The sequence below is a fragment of the Lagenorhynchus albirostris genome, chromosome 7 (genome assembly GCF_949774975.1).
Source record: "Lagenorhynchus albirostris chromosome 7, mLagAlb1.1, whole genome shotgun sequence".
Classification (NCBI taxonomy): domain Eukaryota; kingdom Metazoa; phylum Chordata; class Mammalia; order Artiodactyla; family Delphinidae; genus Lagenorhynchus; species Lagenorhynchus albirostris.
Window position 1 is genome coordinate 70204084 of NC_083101.1, and position 9973 is coordinate 70214056.

General features: G+C 43.4%; 1 protein-coding gene and 1 pseudogene across 3 annotated transcripts in view; both read right to left on the reverse strand.

Moving 5' to 3' along the window:
• Window positions 1–9973, reverse strand: part of KLHL9 (kelch like family member 9) — a 53560-nt gene that overhangs the window by 12074 nt on the left and 31513 nt on the right. The window contains exon 6 of one of the 3 annotated variants that reach the window (XM_060155158.1): window positions 561–785. The exons of the other annotated variants lie outside the window; for them this stretch is intronic. The gene's annotated coding sequence lies outside the window, so the exon portion shown is untranslated. Of the gene's footprint in view, window positions 1–560; window positions 786–9973 lie in introns of those variants that run through there. 3 annotated transcript variants of the gene reach the window in all.
• On the reverse strand, window positions 8123–9556 carry LOC132522645 (interferon alpha-3-like; annotated as a pseudogene).

The window sequence follows — 9973 nt, forward strand, 5'->3', positions numbered from 1 at the left end:
GATATCCTGTTAACCTCAGAGGCTCTTTGCAGTTTAAGAGTAGCCGCCCTGTGCTTGTTGGCGATCTGACTTCCCGGGACTGGCTGGCGAAGGCAAAACGCGAGGACCTGGGTTTCCTATCAGATACTTTGGGAGTTATCTGTTTGGGTAAAGGAGCGTACCCCCAACCCCAAACCCCTAAACAGTTAAAAGCCACAGGCTTCAGGGATATTAACTGAGGACAGGCTTGTGAATTGGGTGTGGCTACTTCCCCGGCAGGGTGTGGTTTGGGCCTTTGGTGATGGCAAAGTACTAATACCCAGGTGTTCCTGGGCCCAGCTGTGGAAGGGGACAGAGCCATGATGCAGTGCGTTGGAACGACAGTTCTATGCAGTCTGCAGTGTCTTACAACAGGTGGAAGCCGTTACAGAAGGCTTCCGTGATGCGTAGAGCAACGCAAAGGACCACTCTTCAGGACCTAGAACAGCTGTGGGAGAGAAACAGGACTCCCATTGTTACCGGGCCGTTTCCAGATTCTTGGGCAGCAGTACCACAGAAATGATACCACTTCCACAAGACTCTTAGGCAAGCAAAGATTTTTATTAAAAGAGACAGCTTGTGCACAAGGGAGAAGGCTGGGGTGGGGGGCGGAGGAAAAAAAGTAGCTTCCTGAGCGGAAGAGGCCAGTTGCTTTTATAACAAAGGGGAGGGTTTGTCTCATGATCCCTGACAATTTCCAGAGATCGTCACACATCTTGGTTCAGCAGCAGGAGGCTCCATGGTGGCGCTCAGGTTAGGGAACGCTTCTGGGAGGGGAAAGGAGTGCGTGAGGAGTTTCTGCAAGAGAGCCCCGGAACAGGTAAGGTTGAAATCTGCACTTGAGCTTCTACCCTTGTGGCAACTAGGTATACTCATTAATGTAACAGAGATCATCTTTTATTCCTGGGAGGCTGTTGTCCCCCTCTCTGATCCCACCCCCAGGACTCAGGACCCCTTGGCCTTTGTTCTCTAGCTTGCAAGACCTGATTTGCCCAAGACCGTTGTGTGGTCTTTTTTTCAAAATGGCTGTACTCTTTCTTGTCTTCCTTTCTTACCATAGACATCGATATCAACCAAGGAATCCCACTTTCTTGGCCATGCAGTTAAGGAATGGCCTGGTAAAGATAAGTGCTGGTATTTCCACCTGCCTTCCAACCCTGCTGATGCCTTGCTAATTGAAAGGCTCCATTATTTGGCGCCGGCTTTGGGGACTGAGGGTGGACAGGCGGTATGGTACTGCAGGCCAGGACAGAAACCACAGGTAGGGGTGGTGTTATCTCAGAATGCTGTTAAGGCTTGTATTTTGCTTACTGGTCACGACCTCCCTGTATTGTATTGCTAGACTTCCTTGCTAGCCTGAGGGCAGGGAATCAGCTTGTGGACTGGGCCACCGTGGTGGCCAGGCTGCAAAATGAGTCTGATGGCTGGGTGTGCAGCGAGATGCCATGGGAAATCCACCTGGCTCATGCCGCCATAGGGGGGGCAACTGAAGACTCTTGCCTTCTTCCTGCCCTGTGTGCCAAGGGCCTAGCTTACTCTTGACACTTCTTAGCAGCTGTTGTGTGTATTGCATTTGTGGTATCTGGTTGCGGTGCACCGATATGTACCTGACCCCGGGGGTGTCTCGGAAGAGGGCTGGACGGAGATTTTAAGGGTCGTGTAGGGTGTGTAGGGGTGGGGTGTGTGGTAGGACACTCAGGACGGCTGTTCTCTTGCTCTCGTGCATCCCCCACTTGACCAGCCCCCACTTCCCTCACACCCCACGCCCACCAGCCTGCTCGCCCCGGGCCCGCCTAGTGATTGTTCTAATGCTTAGGCCAAAACGGCTCCACCTGCTAGCTCATAAAAGGGAAATATCAGTATCTGCTCTGATGTTGGTCATTAACCTGAGGGGTTGTGATGGAAGGGCCCCTGCTACTGGTTTCCTTGGTAACTGATGAGCCAATCTGATGCAAATTGGCTGTATAATAGTAGCTTCCCTCAAATAGGTAAGATTGCTGCCACGTCTTGCTTGCTGTCCACGGGGTGACGCTGCAGGACCTTTTTCTTAAGATTCCCTGTCCAGTAAGACATTGATGTTTCCACTGTCTGTGGGCTCTTTCTTAGGTCTTTAGGCTGGGCAGCCACGGGGCTTGGAGGCCTTCGGGGTGCAGCCCAATACAAGCCTTTCCATATTTAAAGAGGGATGAAGTAGACCAACCTCAAGTTGGTGAGAAATGGCATAGTTTTCAAGGCACACCTGGGGTGGGAGTCAGCATTGTAGCTGTCCTTGGAAGATAAAATCTGTCAGCGTCTCGCTCTATTTCTCTTGCTGTGCGGTTTTAAGTTGTGCATTCTGCTCTTAGAGTGAAGACTATGAAATATGTTTTTATCTTCCAGGAAGTCTTCAGAATCAGTGCTTTTGATAATCTTATTTCAAGGGACTTGGGTACAAGATGTGTTCACATTGCTGAGGTTTTTTTTATTTACCTTTTTTATGCTTTGATGCCAGTATTTCTTTTTTTTTAACATCTTTATTGGAGTATAATTGCTTTACAATGTTGTGTTAGTTTCTGCTGTATAACAAAATGAATCAGCTACACATATACATATATCCCCATATCTCCTCCCTCTTGAGTCTCCCTCCCACCCTCCGTATCCCACCCCTCTAGGTGGTCACAACAATGCTGAGTTTCTAATGTACAATATGTCTACAGTATAGCTATGAGAATATTATGGACAGACCTAAATCTCTGGACCTTTTTTCTTGTCACATTAGTTGAAGGAAACAGAGCTTTTCTCAAATCTTTCAGATATTTTTTGAACAGTTAAAAGCATTACTTATATGCATAAAGTAAAAGCATGTTCCACCCTCACCCTCCAAAAAAATTAGTAGCCTCCAAAAAAATTAACACCAAAGTCTCTTCTCTCTGACCACTAAGAGCACAGTTGGAAGACTGTGCTAGTTCTCTCTGGATGCTCTCACGTGACTTTCTTTCCTGGAGTTGTAATGAAGCCCAGCTAGACGCCCCAGGATCAGCTCTATAGTTAACCCAAGTCAGGTGTCCTAACTTGCAGCAAGTGAGAGTACTCACCATGAAGAACCGTGATGAGGCTCAGTAGGAAGGAGGGGTAAGGGGATTTGTACATGGTTTGAGGTTGGGTACCTGATTCTAAGGAACTCAGGGAAGAGGGTATCAGCTCAGGATTAAAATGTTTGAGTCATGTGAACTAGTGTTTTTTCTAGAGGTTCTAGGAACACAGTGGAGCTTGGGGAGTCCTTGCTGCCTTTTGTGTGTGTGTGTGTGTGTGTGTGTGTGTGTATGTATGTTGGGTCTTTGTTTCTGTGCAAGGGCTTTCTCTAGTTATGGCGAGTGGGGGTGACTCTTCGGTGCAGTGTGTGGGCTTCTCATTGCGGTGGCTTCTGTTAGTGCAGAGCACGGGCTCTAGCACACGGGCTTCAGTAGTTGTGGCATGCGGGCTCAGTAGTTGTGGCACATGGGCTTAGTTGCTCCACGGCACGTGGGATCTTCCCGGACCATGGCTCGAACCCATGTCCCCTGCATTGGTAGGCGGATTCTTAACCAATGCACCACCAGGGAAATCCTGTTTGGGTCATCTTTGATATCTTTCATCAGTGTCTTATAGTTTTCTGAGTACAAATCTTCTGCCTCCTTACGTAGGTTTATTCCTAGGTGTTTTATTGTTTTTGATCTGATGGTAAATAGGATTGTTTTCTTGATTTCTCTTTCTAATCTTTCATTGTTAGTGTATAGGAATGCAAGAGATTTCTGTGTATTAAGTTTGTATCCTGCAACTTGACCAAATTCATTGATGAGCTCTAGTAGTTTTCTAGTAGCATCTTTAGGATTTTCTCTGTATAATATCATGTCATCTGCAAACAGTGATGGTTTTACTTCTTTTCTAATTTGGATTCCTTTTATTTCTTATTCTTCTCTGATTGCTGTGGCTAGGACTTCCAGGTTTATTTTGAATAATAGTGGTGAGAGTGGACCTCCTTGTCTTATTCCTGATCTTAGAGGAAATGCTTTCAGTTTTTCACCATTGAGAATGATATTTGCTGTGGGTTTGTTGTATATGGTCTTTATTATGTTGAGGTAGGTTCCATCTATGCCCACTTTCTGGAGAGTTTTCTTCATAAATGGGTGTTGAATTTTGTCAAAAGATTTTTCTGTATCTATTGAGATAATCATATGCTTTTTATTCTTCAACTTGTTGATGTGGTGTATCACACTGATTGATAAGCTATTGAATCTTAATTTAACTTTACAACTAAGTTTTCAGAGTGACTTTTAATTACTATATTTACTTATATAAACAGGAGTGTAGGAAACTACATATTCAAATAAAATTTATAAACTTTATAGTACTACCAAGGTATAGATATACTTAAAAATCATTCAAAACTGCTCAAAATCATTGAAATTTTAAAATTATTTTCTTGGGCTTCCCTGGTGGCGCAGTGGTTGAGAGTCCACGTGCCGATGCAGGGGACACGGGTTCATGCCCCGGTCCCAGAAGATCCCACATGCCGCGGAGTGGCTGGGCCTGTAAGCCATGGCCACTGAGCCTGCGCGTCCAGAGCCTGTACTCCACAACGGGAGAGGCCACAACAGCTAGAGGCCCATGTACCGCAAAAAAAAAAAAAAAAATTATTTTCTTAATATTTTTTTTTAGATACTTAACTTTTAATTTTGCTTCATATCCTACAATAAAATTTTTTCAGAAAATGATTTTTAATTTCACTGCTGCTAGATATTCATCTAGATATTGTAAACATTTTTTTCTGTTAAGCACTTGCTGTAATTGTGGATGTGTTGAACAGGTTCAGTAGAATTAAATGATAAAATATAACCTTTTTTGTATTTAATATACAAATACAATTTTCTATTTGTATTTAATTCCCATAGCGCAAATCATACTGAGACTCAAACATAAACAACATCCACAAGACAGCCAATGGGAGCTCAGAAGTAAGTGAAGGCCACCTCTCACAATATTACTTTGAGATCAAGCAAATGATGGAGAGAAAGTCCTCCGGTGAGCCATCAAGTCACCATAGTGTGGAGCACTGATCATGTATGCAGTTTGTTTATCTTCCATGAACTCAGTGTCAAGGCTTCTTGTATTTATGATACACAAGAAAACCCAAAGACAAAAATGAATACTAAGGAATAAGATTTTGTTGTATAGGGTTAAGCTTTGGAGTGCCACAGCATTGTAATAGCAAAATTTGTCATACCCCTAACAACTAATGTTTGTGCCCATGGAAGCAGTTAGCATCCCCAATGAGAATGCATGATTTAGCAGTCATCATCAACTTAAACCTTTCTCTCTATTTTTGCATTAAATTTCAAATTTCCTTAAGGACTTTTAGAGGTGCCAATCCAAGTATATCCTTTTCAAACCAAAGGAAACCATCTTCATAATTAATTTAGAACCGAATAAATATTATGTCATGGAAAGAATTAACTTTCAGCTCCAATCTTTAATACTTTTTATTTTGCAGTGGAAGTTATGTTGCTTCAGCCCTCTACATTCCCATCTTCAAACAATAGGTATGTGACCATCTTTGGCAAATCAGCTCTGCAGTAACTGGACTCTGTCTTCTTCTCTGCGGTATCATGGGCACCAGGCCCAGTGTAATCACTCAACAGGTAGTTTTAACTAAAGCAGTTTCTTAGATTTTCTCCTCCTACTGGAAGGCATTTGCAAATGACCAAGCTGTTTTGCTTCATCAGGGCCATATTTGCTGGGATTATAATCGAAATGGCTCATATTTCCACTCTTCCCTTACTGGTATCAGTCATGCCTACTGAGTTCATTGCTAAAACCACTAGGATTGTGTTTCCTTTAAGGTGCATATGGTTCTGGGCATTCAAGTTGCAGCACAATTTTCAGCCTGTGCCTGGCACTATATTAAACTCATGAGGATGGCCTCATCTCTAATTTGCCCGCTGCTAGGTTATAATAGAAAAGAACTAGCCTGGTGTCATATACAGAGCCACCTATCTGAACTCAGACTCTCCCTGAATCTTACAGCTCACAGTAACCAGACACATATTACTCCTTAGTGGATCTTTATTGATGTGGCAATTACTACGTTTCTCCTGAGAACCTTTGGAGACTCTTCACAAAGAATGATGAGTGATCTGTTGCATCCTGTATCTTCGTTCCGTTCCATGGGAGAGTGGGCTCCTTTCAGTTTGATTTCCAAAATTTGGCCGGTAATAACTAAAGCATGACTTCAGGTCCAAAACCATGAGTTTGGATTCTGAGTCCTTGGTCTGCTCTTTTTTTCTGCTAACCTGCCCTTTCATCTTTATTTACTCAGCATGAATATATTCTTACTTCTAAATGACAGGTATGTAGCCTTTAAAGACCTTTATGTTCTTAAGGTTTGGTACCCCACAAGATTCATTAAAGTCCTAATCCCCAAAGTGATGGTGTTAGGTGGTGGGCCCTTTGGGAGGTGATTAGGTCATGAGGATGGAGGCCTCACAATTGGAATTAGTGCCCTTTTAAAAGAGGTCTCAGATAAATCCCCCAGTCTCTGCCAAGGAGAAGTGGACAGTGTGTGACCTGGAAGCAGGCTTTCAGCAGAACTGGACCACGCTGACACCCAGATCTTGGATTTCCAGACTATGGAACTGTGAATACTTTACAAACTACCCAGTCTATGCTATTTTGTTGAAGATGCCCAAATAGTAAGACATGTCCTGACCTATTGTATCCTCAGAATACCTTCCAGGAGTGTGTAAAATACCTAAAGGGAGAGACACCGTCTTACCCAACCGCCGTTTCCTAGACAGCTAGTCCAGTCCCTATCATTTCAGGAGCTCAATCATATATTTGATAGATATATTTGATAGATATGATGTGAAAGGACAATAATCTACACATACTTTAAAATTCTTTATGGTTCTACAAGGGAAGTTACAATGGAATATTGTGTGAGGTATTTTTTAAAAGACTTGGCAGCACTATTTTCTTCAAGTTAGCATTTTCAGTATTTAGCAGATAAGGATGAGAATCACGGGCCTGGACATGAATGGAAGACACACTCTCCACTTTTATTTAGTTCAGTATTCCTCAAGTACTTTCAAGGAGCTACGTGGCCCTACTTTTCTTGTCTCTCTCAAGCAAAAAGGAAACAACTTGTGTCTACACTTTCGGATATTTTCCTTGTTAGTCTGTGCCTTTGGGAATGAACTTGAATGCTTCTTTCAAAGAGTCAATCACGCTGTGAACTCTGATGAGTGATATCCATGTCATCATACCTAAGTTGAAATTGTGTAGTCAGACCCCAAGTCAACTTTTTTTTATAATGTGGGTGGAAGCAAGAACATTGTTTTGGTTTCTTTTCTCTAGAATGTCATTAGTACAAATAGTATAAAAATGAAAAGTAGTCTTATTCGTTGAACTTGTCTCCTCTTCCATTAGTCACCCAATAACTTATTTGCACTTAGATTCCCATGGTAATAGATTCAGACCAACTAATGTGAGCAGAGGTGATATTGCCCTATACTGTCTTGGCCCTTGAAAACATCCCATGTAATCCCCATACTTTTTCCTTTACCACTGAGTGGAATAGACTCACACACCACAAATCGGAAATCACACGTTGAATAGAGCAACGCCACACAATAGAGGGCACCCATGTCCCTACATCACTGTTTAGAGGAGGCCAGCTAGAAAATTCATCTGATTAGGAATGCCTGCATTTTTCTCTTAAGGATGGAAAGATAAATTTCTATGCTGACCCAATTACTGACATCTTTCTGTTTCTCTGTGACAGCAGCTAGCATGAAATTAACTGACAAATGTCTTGAACAGCATACTATGCTAACAACCTTTCCATTTTAAAATAAACGTCATAGTTGGAAATCCAAATACCCTCCAAGAAGTTACACAGATTTTACAAAGCACATTGTAAAATTACTTGTATAAGAAAATAGATTGTGTTCTTCTTTGTAAATATATTTTTGTAAACTCGTGACACTTCAGATATTTTTCAGCATGTGCAGAAATATGAGTGGACGTATCTTAGAGGACTAAACAGACAATCATTTGAGTAGAAGTGTCACAGGTGTACCTTTCTTCTTTATTTGTTGACAGTAATTGGAGAATTATTACATGAGAGAAAGGAACACTTTATTTCTCCTCTGATAACCTCCCAGACACAGGGGCTGTATTCCTTTTCCTTCAGATAGAGATGGATTCTTTGGAAATATTTCCGGACAACAATTCCCAAATATGGACAGTCCAGATTGTCATTTTCCACTGGCTTATGCAGTAGTTCCAAGGTGTGATCAAGGCTAGAGGGTAGTTTATGGAGTAGGGTGTTGTTCCAAGCAGCTTGGCTTTCCTCCTTGTTGAAGAAGTTACCATCTGCTGGAGCGTCAGATGGTGGTAGCCGGTGCCTTGAGTCGTCAGGATTTCTGTGATATTCCCTGTTTTCCAAGGAAATTTGAAGTCGGTTCTGTCCTCTAGGCATGACTGAAACGGGATCTTCTTCATCTGTCTCAAAAGTATGAAGAGTTCCGTGTTCTGCAGGCTCTGGATCCAAGGCAAGTTCCAGCCAAGAGGGCGAGCAGGGATGGAGCAGAGTATCACTCCTGCCACTAGCAAATAGATCTGGGCCATTGAGAATTTCAGTGGTTCACGAGATGGCCGCGAGGGGGCGCGCGGGCACCACTAAATAATTAGCGGGAAGGTTCCTTACCTGGACCCCGGAACAGTGCACTTCTCTAGGCGGCGGCTAATGGGCGCCGGATGTCTTTTGATGGGTTCGGCTAGGGAAAGGCTCACTTATGAGAGTTTGCAGTTTCCGCGGTTTGGGCAGCCCGAGAGAAGGTTGAGTTGCATCCTCACGGAGCAACTTTATACTGATTTAATAGTGAGAAAAAAACTTGTCTTCGCGATGCTGAGTTCTCCAGTGGGAGGCTTGTCGCGGCCGCGCCAGCGACAATTTTGTCTGGTTGGAAGCTGGAACCTTGCGTTTTCGGGCTTTCCCCTGAGTTTTGTGCTTTATTTTCGCACAGAAACTTGAGCGAGGCCATTTTTGAGAAAGAAGCCGTTTTCTGAGGGGTTTGAAGCTGGGAAGCGAGTTGGGGCCGATTTTACAGATTCGGAATCGTTTCTGGCGCTATGCTGCCACGGCTCAGAGCAAGGGGAACGCGGCGGCCGCGATGAGACGCCCGGACGGTGTTGGGGACGCCCTGGGGGTGAGTCGGAGCGCGGCCACCACCGGGGCCGAGGACGCGGGAGCTGAGCGCCCCTGTAGATGCTCTGGGACTTCATGGTGTCTTTGAAGGATACAGCGTTAATGTGGGGGAGGATGTACTGAATAACTGAAAGGTAGGAACATTAAAAAACTCACAGGGGGCTTCCCTGGTGGCGCAGGGGTTGAGAGTCCGCCTGCCAATGCAGGGGACACGGGTTCGTGCCCCGGTCCGGGAGGATCCCACATGCCTCGGAGCAGCTGGGCCCGTGGGCCATGGCCGCTGGGCCTGCGCGTCCGGACCCCGTGCTCCGCAACGGGAGAGGCCACAACAGTGAGAGGCCCGGTACCGCAGAAAAAAAAAAAAAAAACTCACAGCATTTTATTTTTTATATTTTTAAATTAAACTTACATTGCGTGATTAAAATTAAATATTTTAGAAGTTTTTATATTTTAAGATATTTTCTGAAAATATTTAAATCTTGAAGGTAGGATATTAAAATATATGGGTATTAAAACAGCATTTTATTAAACTAAACTATAGTTTCTTTATACTAAAACAAGAATTTAATATAATTTTACTTTCCTAGCTTTAATGGAAGCAAACTCATTAATATTTTCAAGACTACTTCCTTACTTGTTTGAGAGAACTGCAGTGTTTGACAATTTCTTGTGACTCTATGAAGTCTTAAATAATTTTTATTTAACTTGAGTTTCTGAAACCCCTTTCCC